Source organism: Saccoglossus kowalevskii, chromosome 3 (genome assembly GCF_978046115.1).
Source record: "Saccoglossus kowalevskii chromosome 3, keSacKowa6.1, whole genome shotgun sequence".
Taxonomy (NCBI): Eukaryota; Metazoa; Hemichordata; class Enteropneusta; family Harrimaniidae; genus Saccoglossus; species Saccoglossus kowalevskii.
The window spans coordinates 27,414,179-27,434,560 of NC_140643.1; the positions used below are offsets into that span (position 1 = coordinate 27,414,179).

Consider the following 20,382-nt stretch of genomic DNA (forward strand, 5'->3'; position numbering starts at 1 on the left):
GTTTCACAAATTTATTTAGACAGAGTTTCAAAGATTTAAAATTTTGAGATATGTCATCATAACTGTGTTTAATCAAAGTGAAAATTCAAGGAGTGACACATTCAACTGGATTCACACAAAATAGTATAGAGCAGGTGGGATTTGAACCCACGAGGACTAACGTCCATTGGAACTTAAGTCCAACGCCTTAGCCGCTCGGCCACCGCACTTACATGATGGAGTCAAATTTTTATAGTTTCACAAATTTATTTAGACAGAGTTTCAAAGATTTAAAATCTTGAGATATGTCACCATTACTGTGTTTAATCAAAGTGAAAATTCAAGGAGTGACACATTCAACTGGATTCACACAAAATAGTATAGAGCAGGTGGGATTTGAACCCACGAGGACTAACGTCCATTGGAACTTAAGTCCAACGCCTTAACCGCTCGGCCACCGCACTTACATGATGGAGTCAAATTTTTATAGTTTCACAAATTTATTTAGACAGAGTTTCAAAGATTTAAAATCTTGAGATATGTCACCATTACTGTGTTTAATCAAAGTGAAAATTCAAGGAGTGACACATTCAACTGGATTCACACAAAATAGTATAGAGCAGGTGGGATTTGAACCCACGAGGACTAACGTCCATTGGAACTTAAGTCCAACGCCTTAACCGCTCGGCCACCGCACTTACATGATGGAGTCAAATTTTTATAGTTTCACAAATTTATTTAGACAGAGTTTCAAAGATTTAAAATTTTGAGATATGTCATCATAACTGTGTTTAATCAAAGTGAAAATTCAAGGAGTGACACATTCAACTGGATTCACACAAAATAGTATAGAGCAGGTGGGATTTGAACCCACGAGGACTAACGTCCATTGGAACTTAAGTCCAACGCCTTAACCGCTCGGCCACCGCACTTACAAGATGGAGTCAAATTTTTATAGTTTCACAAATTTATTTAGACAGAGTTTCAAAGATTTAAAATTTTGAGATATGTCACCATTACTGTGTTTAATCAAAGTGAAAATTCAAGGAGTGACACATTCAACTGGATTCACACAAAATAGTATAGTGCGGGTGGGATTTGAACCCACGAGGACTAACGTCCATTGGAACTTAAGTCCAACGCCTTAACCGCTCGGCCACCGCACTTACATGATGGAGTCAAATTTTTATAGTTTCACAAATTTATTTAGACAGAGTTTCAAAGATTTAAAATTTTGAGATATGTCATCATAACTGTGTTTAATCAAAGTGAAAATTTAAGGAGTGACACATTCAACTGGATTCACACAAAATAGTATAGTGCGGGTGGGGTTCGAACCCACGAGGACTAACGTCCATTGGAACTTAAGTCCAACGCCTTAACCGCTCGGCCACCGCACTTACATACTGAAGGCACATTTTTTATAGTTTCACAAATTTATTTAGACAAAGTTTCAAAGATTTAAAATTTTGAGATATGTCATCATTACTGTGTTTAATCAAAGTGAAAATTTAAGGAGTGACACATTCAACTGGATTCACACAAAATAGTATAGTGCGGGTGGGATTTGAACCCACGAGGACTAACGTCCATTGGAACTTAAGTCCAACGCCTTAACCACTCGGCCACCGCACCTACATACTGGAGGCACATTTTTTATAGTTTCACAAATTTGTTTAGACAGAGTTTCAAAGATTTAAAATTTTGTGATATGTCACCATTACTGTGTTTAAACAAAGTGGCGCAATCGATAATATACGTCACGGAAATGCGTCATCACTAGAGGGCGAACTTTGGCAATAGTTGTAGAGCCTTCACAATTTAAGTAACGACACATTTTAGAACCCCTAAAGAAAAACATGTTTGCACTGAAACATCATTGACAAAATTTAAGTAGTTCGGAGAGATTCAACTGGATTCACACAAAATACTATAGTGAAGTGGGATTTGAACCCACGAGGACTAACGTCCATTGGAACTTAAGTCCAACGTCTTAACCGCTCGGCCACCGCACTTACATGATGGAGTCAAATTTTTATAGTTTCACAAATTTATTTAGACAGAGTTTCAAAGATTTAAAATCTTGAGATATGTCACCATTACTGTGTTTAATCAAAGTGAAAATTCAAGGAGTGACACATTCAACTGGATTCACACAAAATAGTATAGTGCGGGTGGGATTTGAACCCACGAGGACTAACGTCCATTGGAACTTAAGTCCAACGTCTTAACCGCTCGGCCACCGCACTTACATGATGGAGTCAAATTTTTATAGTTTCACAAATTTATTTAGACAGAGTTTCAAAGATTTAAAATTTTGAGATATGTCATCATAACTGTGTTTAATCAAAGTGAAAATTTAAGGAGTGACACATTCAACTGGATTCACACAAAATAGTATAGTGCGGGTGGGATTTGAACCCACGAGGACTAACGTCCATTGGAACTTAAGTCCAACGCCTTAACCGCTCGGCCACCGCACTTACATGATGGAGCCAATTTTTTATAGTTTCACAAATTTATTTAGACAGAGTTTCAAAGATTTAAAATCTTGAGATATGTCACCATTACTGTGTTTAATCAAAGTGAAAATTCAAGGAGTGACACATTCAACTGGATTCACACAAAATAGTATAGTGCGGGTGGGATTTGAACCCACGAGGACTAACGTCCATTGGAACTTAAGTCCAACGCCTTAACCGCTCGGCCACCGCACTTACATGATGGAGCCAATTTTTTATAGTTTCACAAATTTATTTAGACAGAGTTTCAAAGATTTAAAATTTTGAGATATGTCACCATTACTGTGTTTAATCAAAGTGAAAATTTAAGGAGTGACACATTCAACTGGATTCACACAAAATAGTATAGTGCAGGTGGGATTCGAAGCCACGAGGACTAACGTCCATTGGAACTTAAGTCCAACGCCTTAACCGCTCGACCACCGCACTTACATACTGAAGCACATTTTTTATAGTTTCACAAATTTATTTAGACAAAGTTTCAAAGATTTAAAATTTTGAGATATGTCACCATTACTGTGTTTAAACAAAGTGGCGCAATCGATAATATACGTCACGGAAATGCGTCATCACTAGAGGGCGAACTTTGGCAATAGTTGTAGAGCATTCACAATTTAAGTAACGACACATTTTAGAACCCCTAAAGAAAAACATGTTTGCACTGAAACATCATTGACAAAATTTAAGTAGTTCGGAGAGATTCAACTGGATTCACACAAAATAGTATAGAGCAAGTGGGATTTGAACCCACGAGGACTAACGTCCATTGGAACTTAAGTCCAACGTCTTAACCGCTCGGCCACCGCACTTACATGATGGAGTCAAATTTTTATAGTTTCACAAATTTATTTAGACAGAGTTTCAAAGATTTAAAATTTTGAGATATGTCATCATAACTGTGTTTTATCAAAGTGAAAATTTAAGGAGTGACACATTCAACTGGATTCACACAAAATAGTTTCGTGCAGTGGGATTTGAATCCACGAGGACTAACGTCCATTGGAACTTAAGTCCAACGTCTTAACCGCTCGGCCACCGCACTTACATGATGGAGTCAAATTTTTATAGTTTCACAAATTTATTTAGACAGAGTTTCAAAGATTTAAAATTTTGAGATATGTCATCATAACTGTGTTTAATCAAAGTGAAAATTTAAGGAGTGATACATTCAACTGGATTCACACAAAATAGTATAGTGCGGGTGGGATTTGAACCCACAAGGACTAACGTCCATTGGAACTTAAGTCCAACGCCTTAACCGCTCGGCCACCGCACTTACATACTGGAGGCACATTTTTTATAGTTTCACAAATTTGTTTAGACAGAGTTTCAAAGATTTAAAATTTTGTGATATGTCACCATTACTGTGTTTAAACAAAGTGGCGCAATCGATAATATACGTCACGGAAATGCGTCATCACTAGAGGGCGAACTTTGGCAATAGTTGTAGAGCATTCACAATTTAAGTAACGACACATTTTAGAACCCCTAAAGAAAAACATGTTTGCACTGAAACATCATTGACAAAATTTAAGTAGTTCGGAGAGATTCAACTGGATTCACACAAAATAGTATAGTGCATGTGGGGTTCGAACCCACGAGGACTAACGTCCATTGGAACTTAAGTCGAACGCCTTAACCGCTCGGCCACCGCACTTACATACTGAAGGCACATTTTTTATAGTTTCACAAATTATTTAGACAAAGTTTCAAAGATTTAAAATTTTGAGATATGTCACCATTACTGTGTTTAAACAAAGTGGCGCAATCGATAATATACGTCACGGAAATGCGTCATCACTAGAGGGCGAACTTTGGCAATAGTTGTAGAGCATTCACAATTTAAGTAACGACACATTTTAGAACCCCTAAAGAAAAACATGTTTGCACTGAAACATCATTGACAAAATTTAAGTAGTTCGGAGAGATTCAACTGGATTCACACAAAATAGTATAGTGCATGTGGGGTTCGAACCCACGAGGACTAACGTCCATTGGAACTTAAGTCGAACGCCTTAACCGCTCGGCCACCGCACTTACATACTGAAGGCACATTTTTTATAGTTTCACAAATTATTTAGACAAAGTTTCAAAGATTTAAAATTTTGAGATATGTCACCATTACTGTGTTTAAACAAAGTGGCGCAATCGATAATATACGTCACGGAAATGCGTCATCACTAGAGGGCGAACTTTGGCAATAGTTGTAGAGCATTCACAATTTAAGTAACGACACATTTTAGAACCCCTAAAGAAAAACATGTTTGCACTGAAACATCATTGACAAAATTTAAGTAGTTCGGAGAGATTCAACTGGATTCACACAAAATAGTATAGAGCAGGTGGGATTTGAACCCGCGAGCACTAACGTCCATTGGAACTTAAGTCCAACGTCTTAATCGCTCGGCCACCGCACTTACATGATGGAGTCAAATTTTTATAGTTTCACAAATTTATTTAGACAGAGTTTCAAAGATTTAAAATTTTGAGATATGTCATCATTACTGTGTTTAATCAAAGTGAAAATTTAAGGAGTGACACATTCAACTGGATTCACACAAAATAGTATAGTGCGGGTGGGATTTGAACCCACGAGGACTAACGTCCATTGGAACTTAAATCCAACGCCTTAACCACTCGGCCACCGCACCTACATACTGGAGGCACATTTTTTATAGTTTCACAAATTTGTTTAGACAGAGTTTCAAAGATTTAAAATTTTGTGATATGTCACCATTACTGTGTTTAAACAAAGTGGCGCAATCGATAATATACGTCACGGAAATGCGTCATCACTAGAGGGCGAACTTTGGCAATAGTTGTAGAGCCTTCACAATTTAAGTAACGACACATTTTAGAACCCCTAAAGAAAAACATGTTTGCACTGAAACATCATTGACAAAATTTAAGTAGTTCGGAGAGATTCAACTGGATTCACACAAAATAGTATAGTGCAGTGGGATTTGAACCCACGAGGACTAACGTCCATTGGAACTTAAGTCCAACGTCTTAACCGCTCGGCCACCGCACTTACATGATGGAGGCAAATTTTTATAGTTTCACAAATTTATTTAGACAGAGTTTCAAAGATTTAAAATTTTGAGATATGTCATCATAACTGTGTTTAATCAAAGTGAAAATTTAAGGAGCGACACATTCAACTGGATTCACACAAAATAGTATAGTGCAGGTGGGATTTGAACCCACGAGGACTAACGTCCATTGGAACTTAAGTCCAACGCCTTAACCGCTCGGCCACCGCACTTACATGATGGAGCCAATTTTTTATAGTTTCACAAATTTATTTAGACAGAGTTTCAAAGATTTAAAATCTTGAGATATGTCACCATTACTGTGTTTAATCAAAGTGAAAATTCAAGGAGTGACACATTCAACTGGATTCACACAAAATAGTATAGTGCGGGTGGGATTTGAACCCACGAGGACTAACGTCCATTGGAACTTAAGTCCAACGCCTTAACCGCTCGGCCACCGCACTTACATGATGGAGCTAATTTTTTATAGTTTCACAAATTTATTTAGACAGAGTTTCAAAGATTTAAAATCTTGAGATATGTCACCATTACTGTGTTTAATCAAAGTGAAAATTTAAGGAGTGACACATTCAACTGGATTCACACAAAATAGTATAGTGCAGGTGGGATTCGAACCCACGAGGACTAACGTCCATTGGAACTTAAGTCCAACGCCTTAACCGCTCGGCCACCGCACTTACATACTGAAGGCACATTTTTTATAGTTTCACAAATTTATTTAGACAAAGTTTCAAAGATTTAAAATTTTGAGATATGTCACCATTACTGTGTTTAATCAAAGTGAAAATTCAAGGAGTGACACATTCAACTGGATTCACACAAAATAGTATAGTGCGGGTGGGATTTGAACCCACGAGGACTAACGTCCATTGGAACTTAAGTCCAACGCCTTAACCGCTCGGCCACCGCACTTACATGATGGAGTCAAATTTTTATAGTTTCACAAATTTATTTAGACAGAGTTTCAAAGATTTAAAATTTTGAGATATGTCATCATAACTGTGTTTAATCAAAGTGAAAATTTAAGGAGCGACACATTCAACTGGATTCACACAAAATAGTATAGTGCAGGTGGGATTTGAACCCACGAGGACTAACGTCCATTGGAACTTAAGTCCAACGCCTTAACCGCTCGGCCACCGCACTTACATGATGGAGCCAATTTTTTATAGTTTCACAAATTTATTTAGACAGAGTTTCAAAGATTTAAAATCTTGAGATATGTCACCATTACTGTGTTTAATCAAAGTGAAAATTCAAGGAGTGACACATTCAACTGGATTCACACAAAATAGTATAGTGCGGGTGGGATTTGAACCCACGAGGACTAACGTCCATTGGAACTTAAGTCCAACGTCTTAACCGCTCGGCCACCGCACTTACATGATGGAGTCAAATTTTTATAGTTTCACAAATTTATTTAGACAGAGTTTCAAAGATTTAAAATTTTGAGATATGTCATCATAACTGTGTTTAATCAAAGTGAAAATTTAAGGAGTGACACATTCAACTGGATTCACACAAAATAGTATAGTGCGGGTGGGATTTGAACCCACGAGGACTAACGTCCATTGGAACTTAAGTCCAACGCCTTAACCGCTCGGCCACCGCACTTACATGATGGAGCCAATTTTTTATAGTTTCACAAATTTATTTAGACAGAGTTTCAAAGATTTAAAATCTTGAGATATGTCACCATTACTGTGTTTAATCAAAGTGAAAATTCAAGGAGTGACACATTCAACTGGATTCACACAAAATAGTATAGTGCGGGTGGGATTTGAACCCACGAGGACTAACGTCCATTGGAACTTAAGTCCAACGCCTTAACCGCTCGGCCACCGCACTTACATGATGGAGCCAATTTTTTATAGTTTCACAAATTTATTTAGACAGAGTTTCAAAGATTTAAAATTTTGAGATATGTCACCATTACTGTGTTTAATCAAAGTGAAAATTTAAGGAGTGACACATTCAACTGGATTCACACAAAATAGTATAGTGCAGGTGGGATTCGAAGCCACGAGGACTAACGTCCATTGGAACTTAAGTCCAACGCCTTAACCGCTCGACCACCGCACTTACATACTGAAGCACATTTTTTATAGTTTCACAAATTTATTTAGACAAAGTTTCAAAGATTTAAAATTTTGAGATATGTCACCATTACTGTGTTTAAACAAAGTGGCGCAATCGATAATATACGTCACGGAAATGCGTCATCACTAGAGGGCGAACTTTGGCAATAGTTGTAGAGCATTCACAATTTAAGTAACGACACATTTTAGAACCCCTAAAGAAAAACATGTTTGCACTGAAACATCATTGACAAAATTTAAGTAGTTCGGAGAGATTCAACTGGATTCACACAAAATAGTATAGAGCAAGTGGGATTTGAACCCACGAGGACTAACGTCCATTGGAACTTAAGTCCAACGCCTTAACCGCTCGGCCACCGCACTTACATGATGGAGTCAAATTTTTATAGTTTCACAAATTTATTTAGACAGAGTTTCAAAGATTTAAAATTTTGAGATATGTCATCATAACTGTGTTTAATCAAAGTGAAAATTTAAGGAGCGACACATTCAACTGGATTCACACAAAATAGTATAGTGCAGGTGGGATTTGAACCCACGAGGACTAACGTCCATTGGAACTTAAGTCCAACGCCTTAACCGCTCGGCCACCGCACTTACATGATGGAGCCAATTTTTTATAGTTTCACAAATTTATTTAGACAGAGTTTCAAAGATTTAAAATCTTGAGATATGTCACCATTACTGTGTTTAATCAAAGTGAAAATTCAAGGAGTGACACATTCAACTGGATTCACACAAAATAGTATAGTGCGGGTGGGATTTGAACCCACGAGGACTAACGTCCATTGGAACTTAAGTCCAACGTCTTAACCGCTCGGCCACCGCACTTACATGATGGAGTCAAATTTTTATAGTTTCACAAATTTATTTAGACAGAGTTTCAAAGATTTAAAATTTTGAGATATGTCATCATAACTGTGTTTAATCAAAGTGAAAATTTAAGGAGTGACACATTCAACTGGATTCACACAAAATAGTATAGTGCGGGTGGGATTTGAACCCACGAGGACTAACGTCCATTGGAACTTAAGTCCAACGCCTTAACCGCTCGGCCACCGCACTTACATGATGGAGCCAATTTTTTATAGTTTCACAAATTTATTTAGACAGAGTTTCAAAGATTTAAAATCTTGAGATATGTCACCATTACTGTGTTTAATCAAAGTGAAAATTCAAGGAGTGACACATTCAACTGGATTCACACAAAATAGTATAGTGCGGGTGGGATTTGAACCCACGAGGACTAACGTCCATTGGAACTTAAGTCCAACGCCTTAACCGCTCGGCCACCGCACTTACATGATGGAGCCAATTTTTTATAGTTTCACAAATTTATTTAGACAGAGTTTCAAAGATTTAAAATTTTGAGATATGTCACCATTACTGTGTTTAATCAAAGTGAAAATTTAAGGAGTGACACATTCAACTGGATTCACACAAAATAGTATAGTGCAGGTGGGATTCGAAGCCACGAGGACTAACGTCCATTGGAACTTAAGTCCAACGCCTTAACCGCTCGACCACCGCACTTACATACTGAAGCACATTTTTTATAGTTTCACAAATTTATTTAGACAAAGTTTCAAAGATTTAAAATTTTGAGATATGTCACCATTACTGTGTTTAAACAAAGTGGCGCAATCGATAATATACGTCACGGAAATGCGTCATCACTAGAGGGCGAACTTTGGCAATAGTTGTAGAGCATTCACAATTTAAGTAACGACACATTTTAGAACCCCTAAAGAAAAACATGTTTGCACTGAAACATCATTGACAAAATTTAAGTAGTTCGGAGAGATTCAACTGGATTCACACAAAATAGTATAGAGCAAGTGGGATTTGAACCCACGAGGACTAACGTCCATTGGAACTTAAGTCCAACGTCTTAACCGCTCGGCCACCGCACTTACATGATGGAGTCAAATTTTTATAGTTTCACAAATTTATTTAGACAGAGTTTCAAAGATTTAAAATTTTGAGATATGTCATCATAACTGTGTTTTATCAAAGTGAAAATTTAAGGAGTGACACATTCAACTGGATTCACACAAAATAGTTTCGTGCAGTGGGATTTGAATCCACGAGGACTAACGTCCATTGGAACTTAAGTCCAACGTCTTAACCGCTCGGCCACCGCACTTACATGATGGAGTCAAATTTTTATAGTTTCACAAATTTATTTAGACAGAGTTTCAAAGATTTAAAATTTTGAGATATGTCATCATAACTGTGTTTAATCAAAGTGAAAATTTAAGGAGTGATACATTCAACTGGATTCACACAAAATAGTATAGTGCGGGTGGGATTTGAACCCACAAGGACTAACGTCCATTGGAACTTAAGTCCAACGCCTTAACCGCTCGGCCACCGCACTTACATACTGGAGGCACATTTTTTATAGTTTCACAAATTTGTTTAGACAGAGTTTCAAAGATTTAAAATTTTGTGATATGTCACCATTACTGTGTTTAAACAAAGTGGCGCAATCGATAATATACGTCACGGAAATGCGTCATCACTAGAGGGCGAACTTTGGCAATAGTTGTAGAGCATTCACAATTTAAGTAACGACACATTTTAGAACCCCTAAAGAAAAACATGTTTGCACTGAAACATCATTGACAAAATTTAAGTAGTTCGGAGAGATTCAACTGGATTCACACAAAATAGTATAGTGCATGTGGGGTTCGAACCCACGAGGACTAACGTCCATTGGAACTTAAGTCGAACGCCTTAACCGCTCGGCCACCGCACTTACATACTGAAGGCACATTTTTTATAGTTTCACAAATTATTTAGACAAAGTTTCAAAGATTTAAAATTTTGAGATATGTCACCATTACTGTGTTTAAACAAAGTGGCGCAATCGATAATATACGTCACGGAAATGCGTCATCACTAGAGGGCGAACTTTGGCAATAGTTGTAGAGCATTCACAATTTAAGTAACGACACATTTTAGAACCCCTAAAGAAAAACATGTTTGCACTGAAACATCATTGACAAAATTTAAGTAGTTCGGAGAGATTCAACTGGATTCACACAAAATAGTATAGTGCATGTGGGGTTCGAACCCACGAGGACTAACGTCCATTGGAACTTAAGTCGAACGCCTTAACCGCTCGGCCACCGCACTTACATACTGAAGGCACATTTTTTATAGTTTCACAAATTATTTAGACAAAGTTTCAAAGATTTAAAATTTTGAGATATGTCACCATTACTGTGTTTAAACAAAGTGGCGCAATCGATAATATACGTCACGGAAATGCGTCATCACTAGAGGGCGAACTTTGGCAATAGTTGTAGAGCATTCACAATTTAAGTAACGACACATTTTAGAACCCCTAAAGAAAAACATGTTTGCACTGAAACATCATTGACAAAATTTAAGTAGTTCGGAGAGATTCAACTGGATTCACACAAAATAGTATAGAGCAGGTGGGATTTGAACCCGCGAGCACTAACGTCCATTGGAACTTAAGTCCAACGTCTTAATCGCTCGGCCACCGCACTTACATGATGGAGTCAAATTTTTATAGTTTCACAAATTTATTTAGACAGAGTTTCAAAGATTTAAAATTTTGAGATATGTCATCATTACTGTGTTTAATCAAAGTGAAAATTTAAGGAGTGACACATTCAACTGGATTCACACAAAATAGTATAGTGCGGGTGGGATTTGAACCCACGAGGACTAACGTCCATTGGAACTTAAATCCAACGCCTTAACCACTCGGCCACCGCACCTACATACTGGAGGCACATTTTTTATAGTTTCACAAATTTGTTTAGACAGAGTTTCAAAGATTTAAAATTTTGTGATATGTCACCATTACTGTGTTTAAACAAAGTGGCGCAATCGATAATATACGTCACGGAAATGCGTCATCACTAGAGGGCGAACTTTGGCAATAGTTGTAGAGCCTTCACAATTTAAGTAACGACACATTTTAGAACCCCTAAAGAAAAACATGTTTGCACTGAAACATCATTGACAAAATTTAAGTAGTTCGGAGAGATTCAACTGGATTCACACAAAATAGTATAGTGCAGTGGGATTTGAACCCACGAGGACTAACGTCCATTGGAACTTAAGTCCAACGTCTTAACCGCTCGGCCACCGCACTTACATGATGGAGGCAAATTTTTATAGTTTCACAAATTTATTTAGACAGAGTTTCAAAGATTTAAAATTTTGAGATATGTCATCATAACTGTGTTTAATCAAAGTGAAAATTTAAGGAGCGACACATTCAACTGGATTCACACAAAATAGTATAGTGCAGGTGGGATTTGAACCCACGAGGACTAACGTCCATTGGAACTTAAGTCCAACGCCTTAACCGCTCGGCCACCGCACTTACATGATGGAGCCAATTTTTTATAGTTTCACAAATTTATTTAGACAGAGTTTCAAAGATTTAAAATCTTGAGATATGTCACCATTACTGTGTTTAATCAAAGTGAAAATTCAAGGAGTGACACATTCAACTGGATTCACACAAAATAGTATAGTGCGGGTGGGATTTGAACCCACGAGGACTAACGTCCATTGGAACTTAAGTCCAACGCCTTAACCGCTCGGCCACCGCACTTACATGATGGAGCTAATTTTTTATAGTTTCACAAATTTATTTAGACAGAGTTTCAAAGATTTAAAATCTTGAGATATGTCACCATTACTGTGTTTAATCAAAGTGAAAATTTAAGGAGTGACACATTCAACTGGATTCACACAAAATAGTATAGTGCAGGTGGGATTCGAACCCACGAGGACTAACGTCCATTGGAACTTAAGTCCAACGCCTTAACCGCTCGGCCACCGCACTTACATACTGAAGGCACATTTTTTATAGTTTCACAAATTTATTTAGACAAAGTTTCAAAGATTTAAAATTTTGAGATATGTCACCATTACTGTGTTTAATCAAAGTGAAAATTCAAGGAGTGACACATTCAACTGGATTCACACAAAATAGTATAGTGCAGGTGGGATTTGAACCCACGAGGACTAACGTCCATTGGAACTTAAGTCCAACGCCTTAACCGCTCGGCCACCGCACTTACATGATGGAGTCAAATTTTTATAGTTTCACAAATTTATTTAGACAGAGTTTCAAAGATTTAAAATTTTGAGATATGTCATCATAACTGTGTTTAATCAAAGTGAAAATTTAAGGAGCGACACATTCAACTGGATTCACACAAAATAGTATAGTGCAGGTGGGATTTGAACCCACGAGGACTAACGTCCATTGGAACTTAAGTCCAACGCCTTAACCGCTCGGCCACCGCACTTACATGATGGAGCCAATTTTTTATAGTTTCACAAATTTATTTAGACAGAGTTTCAAAGATTTAAAATCTTGAGATATGTCACCATTACTGTGTTTAATCAAAGTGAAAATTCAAGGAGTGACACATTCAACTGGATTCACACAAAATAGTATAGTGCGGGTGGGATTTGAACCCACGAGGACTAACGTCCATTGGAACTTAAGTCCAACGCCTTAACCGCTCGGCCACCGCACTTACATGATGGAGCTAATTTTTTATAGTTTCACAAATTTATTTAGACAGAGTTTCAAAGATTTAAAATCTTGAGATATGTCACCATTACTGTGTTTAATCAAAGTGAAAATTTAAGGAGTGACACATTCAACTGGATTCACACAAAATAGTATAGTGCAGGTGGGATTCGAACCCACGATGACTAACGTCCATTGGAACTTAAGTCCAACGCCTTAACCGCTCGGCCACCGCACTTACATACTGAAGGCACATTTTTTATAGTTTCACAAATTTATTTAGACAAAGTTTCAAAGATTTAAAATTTTGAGATATGTCACCATTACTGTGTTTAATCAAAGTGAAAATTCAAGGAGTGACACATTCAACTGGATTCACACAAAATAGTATAGTGCGGGTGGGATTTGAACCCACGAGGACTAACGTCCATTGGAACTTAAGTCCAACGCCTTAACCGCTCGGCCACCGCACTTACATGATGGAGTCAAATTTTTATAGTTTCACAAATTTATTTAGACAGAGTTTCAAAGATTTAAAATTTTGAGATATGTCATCATAACTGTGTTTAATCAAAGTGAAAATTTAAGGAGTGACACATTCAACTGGATTCACACAAAATAGTATAGTGCGGGTGGGATTTGAACCCACGAGGACTAACGTCCATTGGAACTTAAGTCCAACGCCTTAACCGCTCGGCCACCGCACTTACATGATGGAGCCAATTTTTTATAGTTTCACAAATTTATTTAGACAGAGTTTCAAAGATTTAAAATCTTGAGATATGTCACCATTACTGTGTTTAATCAAAGTGAAAATTCAAGGAGTGACACATTCAACTGGATTCACACAAAATAGTATAGTGCGGGTGGGATTTGAACCCACGAGGACTAACGTCCATTGGAACTTAAGTCCAACGCCTTAACCGCTCGGCCACCGCACTTACATGATGGAGCCAATTTTTTATAGTTTCACAAATTTATTTAGACAGAGTTTCAAAGATTTAAAATTTTGAGATATGTCACCATTACTGTGTTTAATCAAAGTGAAAATTTAAGGAGTGACACATTCAACTGGATTCACACAAAATAGTATAGTGCAGGTGGGATTCGAACCCACGAGGACTAACTTCCATTGGAACTTAAGTCCAACGCCTTAACCGCTCGTCCACCGCACTTACATGATGGAGCCAATTTTTTATAGTTTCACAAATTTATTTAGACAGAGTTTCAAAGATTTAAAATCTTGAGATATGTCACCATTACTGTGTTTAATCAAAGTGAAAATTTAAGGAGTGACACATTCAACTGGATTCACACAAAATAGTATAGTGCAGGTGGGATTCGAACCCACGAGGACTAACGTCCATTGGAACTTAAGTCCAACGCCTTAACCGCTCGGCCACCGCACTTACATACTGAAGGCACATTTTTTATAGTTTCACAAATTTATTTAGACAAAGTTTCAAAGATTTAAAATTTTGAGATATGTCACCATTACTGTGTTTAAACAAAGTGGCGCAATCGATAATATACGTCACGGAAATGCGTCATCACTAGAGGGCGAACTTTGGCAATAGTTGTAGAGCATTCACAATTTAAGTAACGACACATTTTAGAACCCCTAAAGAAAAACATGTTTGCACTGAAACATCATTGACAAAATTTAAGTAGTTCGGAGAGATTCAACTGGATTCACACAAAATAGTATAGAGCAGGTGGGATTTGAACCCACGAGGACTAACGTCCATTGGAACTTAAGTCCAACGTCTTAACCGCTCGGCCACCGCACTTACATGATGGAGTCAAATTTTTATAGTTTCACAAATTTATTTAGACAGAGTTTCAAAGATTTAAAATTTTGAGATATGTCATCATAACTGTGTTTAATCAAAGTGAAAATTTAAGGAGTGACACATTCAACTGGATTCACACAAAATAGTATAGTGCGGGTGGGATTTGAACCCACGAGGACTAACGTCCATTGGAACTTAAGTCCAACGCCTTAACCGCTCGGCCACCGCACTTACATGATGGAGTCAAATTTTTATAGTTTCACAAATTTATTTAGACAGAGTTTCAAAGATTTAAAATTTTGAGATATGTCATCATAACTGTGTTTAATCAAAGTGAAAATTTAAGGAGTGACACATTCAACTGGATTCACACAAAATAGTATAGTGCGGGTGGGGTTCGAACCCACGAGGACTAACGTCCATTGGAACTTAAGTCCAACGCCTTAACCGCTCGGCCACCGCACTTACATACTGAAGGCACATTTTTTATAGTTTCACAAATTTATTTAGACAAAGTTTCAAAGATTTAAAATTTTGAGATATGTCATCATTACTGTGTTTAATCAAAGTGAAAATTTAAGGAGTGACACATTCAACTGGATTCACACAAAATAGTATAGTGCGGGTGGGATTTGAACCCACGAGGACTAACGTCCATTGGAACTTAAGTCCAACGCCTTAACCACTCGGCCACCGCACCTACATACTGGAGGCACATTTTTTATAGTTTCACAAATTTGTTTAGACAGAGTTTCAAAGATTTAAAATTTTGTGATATGTCACCATTACTGTGTTTAAACAAAGTGGCGCAATCGATAATATACGTCACGGAAATGCGTCATCACTAGAGGGCGAACTTTGGCAATAGTTGTAGAGCCTTCACAATTTAAGTAACGACACATTTTAGAACCCCTAAAGAAAAACATGTTTGCACTGAAACATCATTGACAAAATTTAAGTAGTTCGGAGAGATTCAACTGGATTCACACAAAATAGTATAGTGCAGTGGGATTTGAACCCACGAGGACTAACGTCCATTGGAACTTAAGTCCAACATCTTAACCGCTCGGCCACCGCACTTACATGATGGAGTCAAATTTTTATAGTTTCACAAATTTATTTAGACAGAGTTTCAAAGATTTAAAATTTTGAGATATGTCATCATAACTGTGTTTAATCAAAGTGAAAATTTAAGGAGTGACACATTCAACTGGATTCACACAAAATAGTATAGTGCAGGTGGGATTTGAACCCACGAGGACTAACGTCCATTGGAACTTAAGTCCAACGCCTTAACCGCTCGGCCACCGCACTTACATGATGGAGCCAATTTTTTATAGTTTCACAAATTTATTTAGACAGAGTTTCAAAGATTTAAAATCTTGAGATATGTCACCATTACTGTGTTTAATCAAAGTGAAAATTCAAGGAGTGACACATTCAACTGGATTCACACAAAATAGTATAGTGCGGGTGGGATTTGAACCCACGAGGACTAACGTCCATTGGAACTTAAGTCCAACGCCTTAACCGCTCGGCCACCGCACTTACATGATGGAGCTAATTTTTTATAGTTTCACAAATTTATTTAGACAGAGTTTCAAAGATTTAAAATCTTGAGATATGTCACCATTACTGTGTTTAATCAAAGTGAAAATTTAAGGAGTGACACATTCAACTGGATTCACACAAAATAGTATAGTGCAGGTGGGATTCGAACCCACGAGGACTAACGTCCATTGGAACTTAAGTCCAACGCCTTAACCGCTCGGCCACCGCACTTACATACTGAAGGCACATTTTTTATATTTTCACAAATTTATTTAGACAAAGTTTCAAAGATTTAAAATTTTGAGATATGTCACCATTACTGTGTTTAAACAAAGTGGCGCAATCGATAATATACGTCACGGAAATGCGTCATCACTAGAGGGCGAACTTTGGCAATAGTTGTAGAGCATTCACAATTTAAGTAACGACACATTTTAGAACCCCTTAAGAAAAACATGTTTGCACTGAAACATCATTGACAAAATTTAAGTAGTTCGGAGAGATTCAACTGGATTCACACAAAATAGTATAGAGCAGGTGGGATTTGAACCCACGAGGACTAACGTCCATTGGAACTTAAGTCCAACGTCTTAACCGCTCGGCCACCGCACTTACATGATGGAGTCAAATTTTTATAGTTTCACAAATTTATTTAGACAGAGTTTCAAAGATTTAAAATTTTGAGATATGTCACCATTACTGTGTTTAATCAAAGTGAAAATTTAAGGAGTGACACATTCAACTGGATTCACACAAAATAGTATAGTGCAGTGGGATTTGAATCCACGAGGACTAACGTCCATTGGAACTTAAGTCCAACGTCTTAACCGCTCGGCCACCGCACTTACATGATGGAGTCAAATTTTTATAGTTTCACAAATTTATTTAGACAGAGTTTCAAAGATTTAAAATTTTGAGATATGTCACCATTACTGTGTTTAATCAAAGTGAAAATTCAAGGAGTGACACATTCAACTGGATTCACACAAAATAGTATAGTGCGGGTGGGATTTGAACCCACGAGGACTAACGTCCATTGGAACTTAAGTCCAACGTCTTAACCGCTCGGCCACCGCACTTACATGATGGAGTCAAATTTTTATAGTTTCACAAATTTATTTAGACAGAGTTTCAAAGATTTAAAATTTTGAGATATGTCATCATAACTGTGTTTAATCAAAGTGAAAATTTAAGGAGTGACACATTCAACTGGATTCACACAAAATAGTATAGTGCGGGTGGGATTTGAACCCACGAGGACTAACGTCCATTGGAACTTAAGTCCAACGTCTTAACCGCTCGGCCACCGCACTTATATGATGGAGCCAATTTTTTATAGTTTCACAAATTTATTTAGACAGAGTTTCAAAGATTTAAAATATTGAGATATGACACCATTACTGTGTTTAATCAAAGTGAAAATTTAAGGAGTGACACATTCAACTGGATTCACACAAAATAGTATAGTGCATGTGGGGTTCGAACCCACGAGGACTAACGTCCATTGGAACTTAAGTCCAACGCCTTAACCGCTCGGCCACCGCACTTACATACTGAAGGCACATTTTTTATAGTTTCACAAATTTATTTAGACAAAGTTTCAAAGATTTAAAATTTTGAGATATGTCATCATTACTGTGTTTAATCAAAGTGAAAATTTAAGGAGTGACACATTCAACTGGATTCACACAAAATAGTATAGTGCGGGTGGGATTTGAACCCACGAGGACTAACGTCCATTGGAACTTAAGTCCAACGCCTTAACCACTCGGCCACCGCACCTACATACTGGAGGCACATTTTTTTATAGTTTCACAAATTTGTTTAGACAGAGTTTCAAAGATTTAAAATTTTGTGATATGTCACCATTACTGTGTTTAAACAAAGTGGCGCAATCGATAATATACGTCACGGAAATGCGTCATCACTAGAGGGCGAACTTTGGCAATAGTTGTAGAGCCTTCACAATTTAAGTAACGACACATTTTAGAACCCCTAAAGAAAAACATGTTTGCACTGAAACATCATTGACAAAATTTAAGTAGTTCGGAGAGATTCAACTGGATTCACACAAAATAGTATAGTGCAGTGGGATTTGAACCCACGAGGACTAACGTCCATTGGAACTTAAGTCCAACGTCTTAACCGCTCGGCCACCGCACTTACATGATGGAGTCAAATTTTTATAGTTTCACAAATTTATTTAGACAGAGTTTCAAAGATTTAAAATCTTGAGATATGTCACCATTACTGTGTTTAATCAAAGTGAAAATTCAAGGAGTGACACATTCAACTGGATTCACACAAAATAGTATAGTGCGGGTGGGATTTGAACCCACGAGGACTAACGTCCATTGGAACTTAAGTCCAACGCCTTAAACGCTCGGCCACCGCACTTACATGATGGAGCTAATTTTTTATAGTTTCACAAATTTATTTAGACAGAGTTTCAAAGATTTAAAATCTTGAGATATGTCACCATTACTGTGTTTAATCAAAGTGAAAATTTAAGGAGTGACACATTCAACTGGATTCACACAAAATAGTATAGTGCAGGTGGGATTCGAACCCACGAGGACTAACGTCCATTGGAACTTAAGTCCAACGCCTTAACCGCTCGGCCACCGCACTTACATACTGAAGGCACATTTTTTATAGTTTCACAAATTTATTTAGACAAAGTTTCAAAGATTTAAAATTTTGAGATATGTCACCATTACTGTGTTTAAACAAAGTGGCGCAATCGATAATATACGTCACGGAAATGCGTCATCACTAGAGGGCGAACTTTGGCAATAGTTGTAGAGCATTCACAATTTAAGTAACGACACATTTTAGAACCCCTTAAGAAAAACATGTTTGCACTGAAACATCATTGACAAAATTTAAGTAGTTCGGAGAGATTCAACTGGATTCACACAAAATAGTATAGAGCAGGTGGGATTTGAACCCACGAGGACTAACGTCCATTGGAACATAAGTCCAACGTCTTAACCGCTCGGCCACCGCACTTACATGATGGAGTCAAATTTTTATAGTTTCACAAATTTATTTAGACAGAGTTTCAAAGATTTAAAATTTTGAGATATGTCACCATTACTGTGTTTAATCAAAGTGAAAATTCAAGGAGTGACACATTCAACTGGATTCACACAAAATAGTATAGTGCGGGTGGGATTTGAACCCACGAGGACTAACGTCCATTGGAACTTAAGTCCAACGCCTTAACCGCTCGGCCACCGCACTTACATGATGGAGTCAAATTTTTATAGTTTCACAAATTTATTTAGACAGAGTTTCAAAGATTTAAAATTTTGAGATATGTCATCATAACTGTGTTTAATCAAAGTGAAAATTTAAGGAGTGACACATTCAACTGGATTCACACAAAATAGTATAGTGCAGGTGGGGTTCGAACCCACGAGGACTAACGTCCATTGGAACTTAACTCCAACGCCTTAACCGCTCGGCCACCGCACTTACATACTGAAGGCACATTTTTTATAGTTTCACAAATTTATTTAGACAAAGTTTCAAAGATTTAAAATTTTGAGATATGTCATCATTACTGTGTTTAATCAAAGTGAAAATTTAAGGAGTGACACATTCAACTGGATTCACACAAAATAGTATAGTGCAGGTGGGATTTGAACCCACGAGGACTAACGTCCATTGGAACTTAAGTCCAACGCCTTAACCACTCGGCCACCGCACCTACATACTGGAGGCACATTTTTTATAGTTTCACAAATTTGTTTAGACAGAGTTTCAAAGATTTAAAATTTTGTGATATGTCACCATTACTGTGTTTAAACAAAGTGGCGCAATCGATAATATACGTCACGG

The 20,382-nt window shown here is 37.3% G+C and overlaps 1 protein-coding gene and 54 non-coding genes across 56 annotated transcripts in view; all 55 read right to left on the reverse strand.

Annotated features, from left to right (window-relative positions):
- LOC100376837 (uncharacterized) overlaps window positions 1–20,382 on the reverse strand; it is a 93,291-nt gene that overhangs the window by 11,888 nt on the left and 61,021 nt on the right. The gene's annotated exons all lie outside the window — the stretch shown is intronic.
- TRNAL-UAA (transfer RNA leucine (anticodon UAA)) lies at window positions 127–209 on the reverse strand. The gene has a single exon. It is a non-coding gene; the product is annotated as a tRNA-Leu (tRNA).
- Window positions 361–443, reverse strand: TRNAL-UAA (transfer RNA leucine (anticodon UAA)). The gene has a single exon. It is a non-coding gene; the product is annotated as a tRNA-Leu (tRNA).
- Window positions 595–677, reverse strand: TRNAL-UAA (transfer RNA leucine (anticodon UAA)). Its single transcript has one exon. It is a non-coding gene; the product is annotated as a tRNA-Leu (tRNA).
- Window positions 829–911, reverse strand: TRNAL-UAA (transfer RNA leucine (anticodon UAA)). Its single transcript has one exon. It is a non-coding gene; the product is annotated as a tRNA-Leu (tRNA).
- TRNAL-UAA (transfer RNA leucine (anticodon UAA)) lies at window positions 1,063–1,145 on the reverse strand. Its single transcript has one exon. It is a non-coding gene; the product is annotated as a tRNA-Leu (tRNA).
- TRNAL-UAA (transfer RNA leucine (anticodon UAA)) lies at window positions 1,297–1,379 on the reverse strand. The gene has a single exon. It is a non-coding gene; the product is annotated as a tRNA-Leu (tRNA).
- TRNAL-UAA (transfer RNA leucine (anticodon UAA)) lies at window positions 1,532–1,614 on the reverse strand. The gene has a single exon. It is a non-coding gene; the product is annotated as a tRNA-Leu (tRNA).
- On the reverse strand, window positions 2,146–2,228 carry TRNAL-UAA (transfer RNA leucine (anticodon UAA)). Its single transcript has one exon. It is a non-coding gene; the product is annotated as a tRNA-Leu (tRNA).
- TRNAL-UAA (transfer RNA leucine (anticodon UAA)) lies at window positions 2,380–2,462 on the reverse strand. The gene has a single exon. It is a non-coding gene; the product is annotated as a tRNA-Leu (tRNA).
- On the reverse strand, window positions 2,614–2,696 carry TRNAL-UAA (transfer RNA leucine (anticodon UAA)). Its single transcript has one exon. It is a non-coding gene; the product is annotated as a tRNA-Leu (tRNA).
- Window positions 3,695–3,777, reverse strand: TRNAL-UAA (transfer RNA leucine (anticodon UAA)). The gene has a single exon. It is a non-coding gene; the product is annotated as a tRNA-Leu (tRNA).
- TRNAL-UAA (transfer RNA leucine (anticodon UAA)) lies at window positions 5,070–5,152 on the reverse strand. Its single transcript has one exon. It is a non-coding gene; the product is annotated as a tRNA-Leu (tRNA).
- On the reverse strand, window positions 5,684–5,766 carry TRNAL-UAA (transfer RNA leucine (anticodon UAA)). The gene has a single exon. It is a non-coding gene; the product is annotated as a tRNA-Leu (tRNA).
- Window positions 5,918–6,000, reverse strand: TRNAL-UAA (transfer RNA leucine (anticodon UAA)). The gene has a single exon. It is a non-coding gene; the product is annotated as a tRNA-Leu (tRNA).
- Window positions 6,152–6,234, reverse strand: TRNAL-UAA (transfer RNA leucine (anticodon UAA)). The gene has a single exon. It is a non-coding gene; the product is annotated as a tRNA-Leu (tRNA).
- TRNAL-UAA (transfer RNA leucine (anticodon UAA)) lies at window positions 6,387–6,469 on the reverse strand. The gene has a single exon. It is a non-coding gene; the product is annotated as a tRNA-Leu (tRNA).
- TRNAL-UAA (transfer RNA leucine (anticodon UAA)) lies at window positions 6,621–6,703 on the reverse strand. The gene has a single exon. It is a non-coding gene; the product is annotated as a tRNA-Leu (tRNA).
- TRNAL-UAA (transfer RNA leucine (anticodon UAA)) lies at window positions 6,855–6,937 on the reverse strand. Its single transcript has one exon. It is a non-coding gene; the product is annotated as a tRNA-Leu (tRNA).
- Window positions 7,089–7,171, reverse strand: TRNAL-UAA (transfer RNA leucine (anticodon UAA)). Its single transcript has one exon. It is a non-coding gene; the product is annotated as a tRNA-Leu (tRNA).
- TRNAL-UAA (transfer RNA leucine (anticodon UAA)) lies at window positions 7,323–7,405 on the reverse strand. The gene has a single exon. It is a non-coding gene; the product is annotated as a tRNA-Leu (tRNA).
- On the reverse strand, window positions 7,937–8,019 carry TRNAL-UAA (transfer RNA leucine (anticodon UAA)). The gene has a single exon. It is a non-coding gene; the product is annotated as a tRNA-Leu (tRNA).
- TRNAL-UAA (transfer RNA leucine (anticodon UAA)) lies at window positions 8,171–8,253 on the reverse strand. The gene has a single exon. It is a non-coding gene; the product is annotated as a tRNA-Leu (tRNA).
- On the reverse strand, window positions 8,405–8,487 carry TRNAL-UAA (transfer RNA leucine (anticodon UAA)). The gene has a single exon. It is a non-coding gene; the product is annotated as a tRNA-Leu (tRNA).
- On the reverse strand, window positions 8,639–8,721 carry TRNAL-UAA (transfer RNA leucine (anticodon UAA)). Its single transcript has one exon. It is a non-coding gene; the product is annotated as a tRNA-Leu (tRNA).
- Window positions 8,873–8,955, reverse strand: TRNAL-UAA (transfer RNA leucine (anticodon UAA)). Its single transcript has one exon. It is a non-coding gene; the product is annotated as a tRNA-Leu (tRNA).
- TRNAL-UAA (transfer RNA leucine (anticodon UAA)) lies at window positions 9,954–10,036 on the reverse strand. Its single transcript has one exon. It is a non-coding gene; the product is annotated as a tRNA-Leu (tRNA).
- Window positions 11,329–11,411, reverse strand: TRNAL-UAA (transfer RNA leucine (anticodon UAA)). Its single transcript has one exon. It is a non-coding gene; the product is annotated as a tRNA-Leu (tRNA).
- On the reverse strand, window positions 11,943–12,025 carry TRNAL-UAA (transfer RNA leucine (anticodon UAA)). Its single transcript has one exon. It is a non-coding gene; the product is annotated as a tRNA-Leu (tRNA).
- Window positions 12,177–12,259, reverse strand: TRNAL-UAA (transfer RNA leucine (anticodon UAA)). The gene has a single exon. It is a non-coding gene; the product is annotated as a tRNA-Leu (tRNA).
- On the reverse strand, window positions 12,411–12,493 carry TRNAL-UAA (transfer RNA leucine (anticodon UAA)). Its single transcript has one exon. It is a non-coding gene; the product is annotated as a tRNA-Leu (tRNA).
- Window positions 12,646–12,728, reverse strand: TRNAL-UAA (transfer RNA leucine (anticodon UAA)). The gene has a single exon. It is a non-coding gene; the product is annotated as a tRNA-Leu (tRNA).
- Window positions 12,880–12,962, reverse strand: TRNAL-UAA (transfer RNA leucine (anticodon UAA)). The gene has a single exon. It is a non-coding gene; the product is annotated as a tRNA-Leu (tRNA).
- Window positions 13,114–13,196, reverse strand: TRNAL-UAA (transfer RNA leucine (anticodon UAA)). Its single transcript has one exon. It is a non-coding gene; the product is annotated as a tRNA-Leu (tRNA).
- Window positions 13,348–13,430, reverse strand: TRNAL-UAA (transfer RNA leucine (anticodon UAA)). The gene has a single exon. It is a non-coding gene; the product is annotated as a tRNA-Leu (tRNA).
- TRNAL-UAA (transfer RNA leucine (anticodon UAA)) lies at window positions 13,583–13,665 on the reverse strand. The gene has a single exon. It is a non-coding gene; the product is annotated as a tRNA-Leu (tRNA).
- Window positions 13,817–13,899, reverse strand: TRNAL-UAA (transfer RNA leucine (anticodon UAA)). Its single transcript has one exon. It is a non-coding gene; the product is annotated as a tRNA-Leu (tRNA).
- On the reverse strand, window positions 14,051–14,133 carry TRNAL-UAA (transfer RNA leucine (anticodon UAA)). The gene has a single exon. It is a non-coding gene; the product is annotated as a tRNA-Leu (tRNA).
- TRNAL-UAA (transfer RNA leucine (anticodon UAA)) lies at window positions 14,519–14,601 on the reverse strand. The gene has a single exon. It is a non-coding gene; the product is annotated as a tRNA-Leu (tRNA).
- Window positions 15,134–15,216, reverse strand: TRNAL-UAA (transfer RNA leucine (anticodon UAA)). Its single transcript has one exon. It is a non-coding gene; the product is annotated as a tRNA-Leu (tRNA).
- Window positions 15,368–15,450, reverse strand: TRNAL-UAA (transfer RNA leucine (anticodon UAA)). The gene has a single exon. It is a non-coding gene; the product is annotated as a tRNA-Leu (tRNA).
- TRNAL-UAA (transfer RNA leucine (anticodon UAA)) lies at window positions 15,603–15,685 on the reverse strand. Its single transcript has one exon. It is a non-coding gene; the product is annotated as a tRNA-Leu (tRNA).
- TRNAL-UAA (transfer RNA leucine (anticodon UAA)) lies at window positions 16,217–16,299 on the reverse strand. The gene has a single exon. It is a non-coding gene; the product is annotated as a tRNA-Leu (tRNA).
- On the reverse strand, window positions 16,451–16,533 carry TRNAL-UAA (transfer RNA leucine (anticodon UAA)). Its single transcript has one exon. It is a non-coding gene; the product is annotated as a tRNA-Leu (tRNA).
- On the reverse strand, window positions 16,685–16,767 carry TRNAL-UAA (transfer RNA leucine (anticodon UAA)). The gene has a single exon. It is a non-coding gene; the product is annotated as a tRNA-Leu (tRNA).
- Window positions 17,533–17,615, reverse strand: TRNAL-UAA (transfer RNA leucine (anticodon UAA)). The gene has a single exon. It is a non-coding gene; the product is annotated as a tRNA-Leu (tRNA).
- TRNAL-UAA (transfer RNA leucine (anticodon UAA)) lies at window positions 17,767–17,849 on the reverse strand. The gene has a single exon. It is a non-coding gene; the product is annotated as a tRNA-Leu (tRNA).
- On the reverse strand, window positions 18,001–18,083 carry TRNAL-UAA (transfer RNA leucine (anticodon UAA)). Its single transcript has one exon. It is a non-coding gene; the product is annotated as a tRNA-Leu (tRNA).
- On the reverse strand, window positions 18,236–18,318 carry TRNAL-UAA (transfer RNA leucine (anticodon UAA)). Its single transcript has one exon. It is a non-coding gene; the product is annotated as a tRNA-Leu (tRNA).
- On the reverse strand, window positions 18,851–18,933 carry TRNAL-UAA (transfer RNA leucine (anticodon UAA)). Its single transcript has one exon. It is a non-coding gene; the product is annotated as a tRNA-Leu (tRNA).
- TRNAL-UAA (transfer RNA leucine (anticodon UAA)) lies at window positions 19,085–19,167 on the reverse strand. The gene has a single exon. It is a non-coding gene; the product is annotated as a tRNA-Leu (tRNA).
- TRNAI-UAU (transfer RNA isoleucine (anticodon UAU)) lies at window positions 19,466–19,548 on the reverse strand. The gene has a single exon. It is a non-coding gene; the product is annotated as a tRNA-Ile (tRNA).
- Window positions 19,700–19,782, reverse strand: TRNAL-UAA (transfer RNA leucine (anticodon UAA)). The gene has a single exon. It is a non-coding gene; the product is annotated as a tRNA-Leu (tRNA).
- Window positions 19,934–20,016, reverse strand: TRNAL-UAA (transfer RNA leucine (anticodon UAA)). The gene has a single exon. It is a non-coding gene; the product is annotated as a tRNA-Leu (tRNA).
- TRNAL-UAA (transfer RNA leucine (anticodon UAA)) lies at window positions 20,169–20,251 on the reverse strand. The gene has a single exon. It is a non-coding gene; the product is annotated as a tRNA-Leu (tRNA).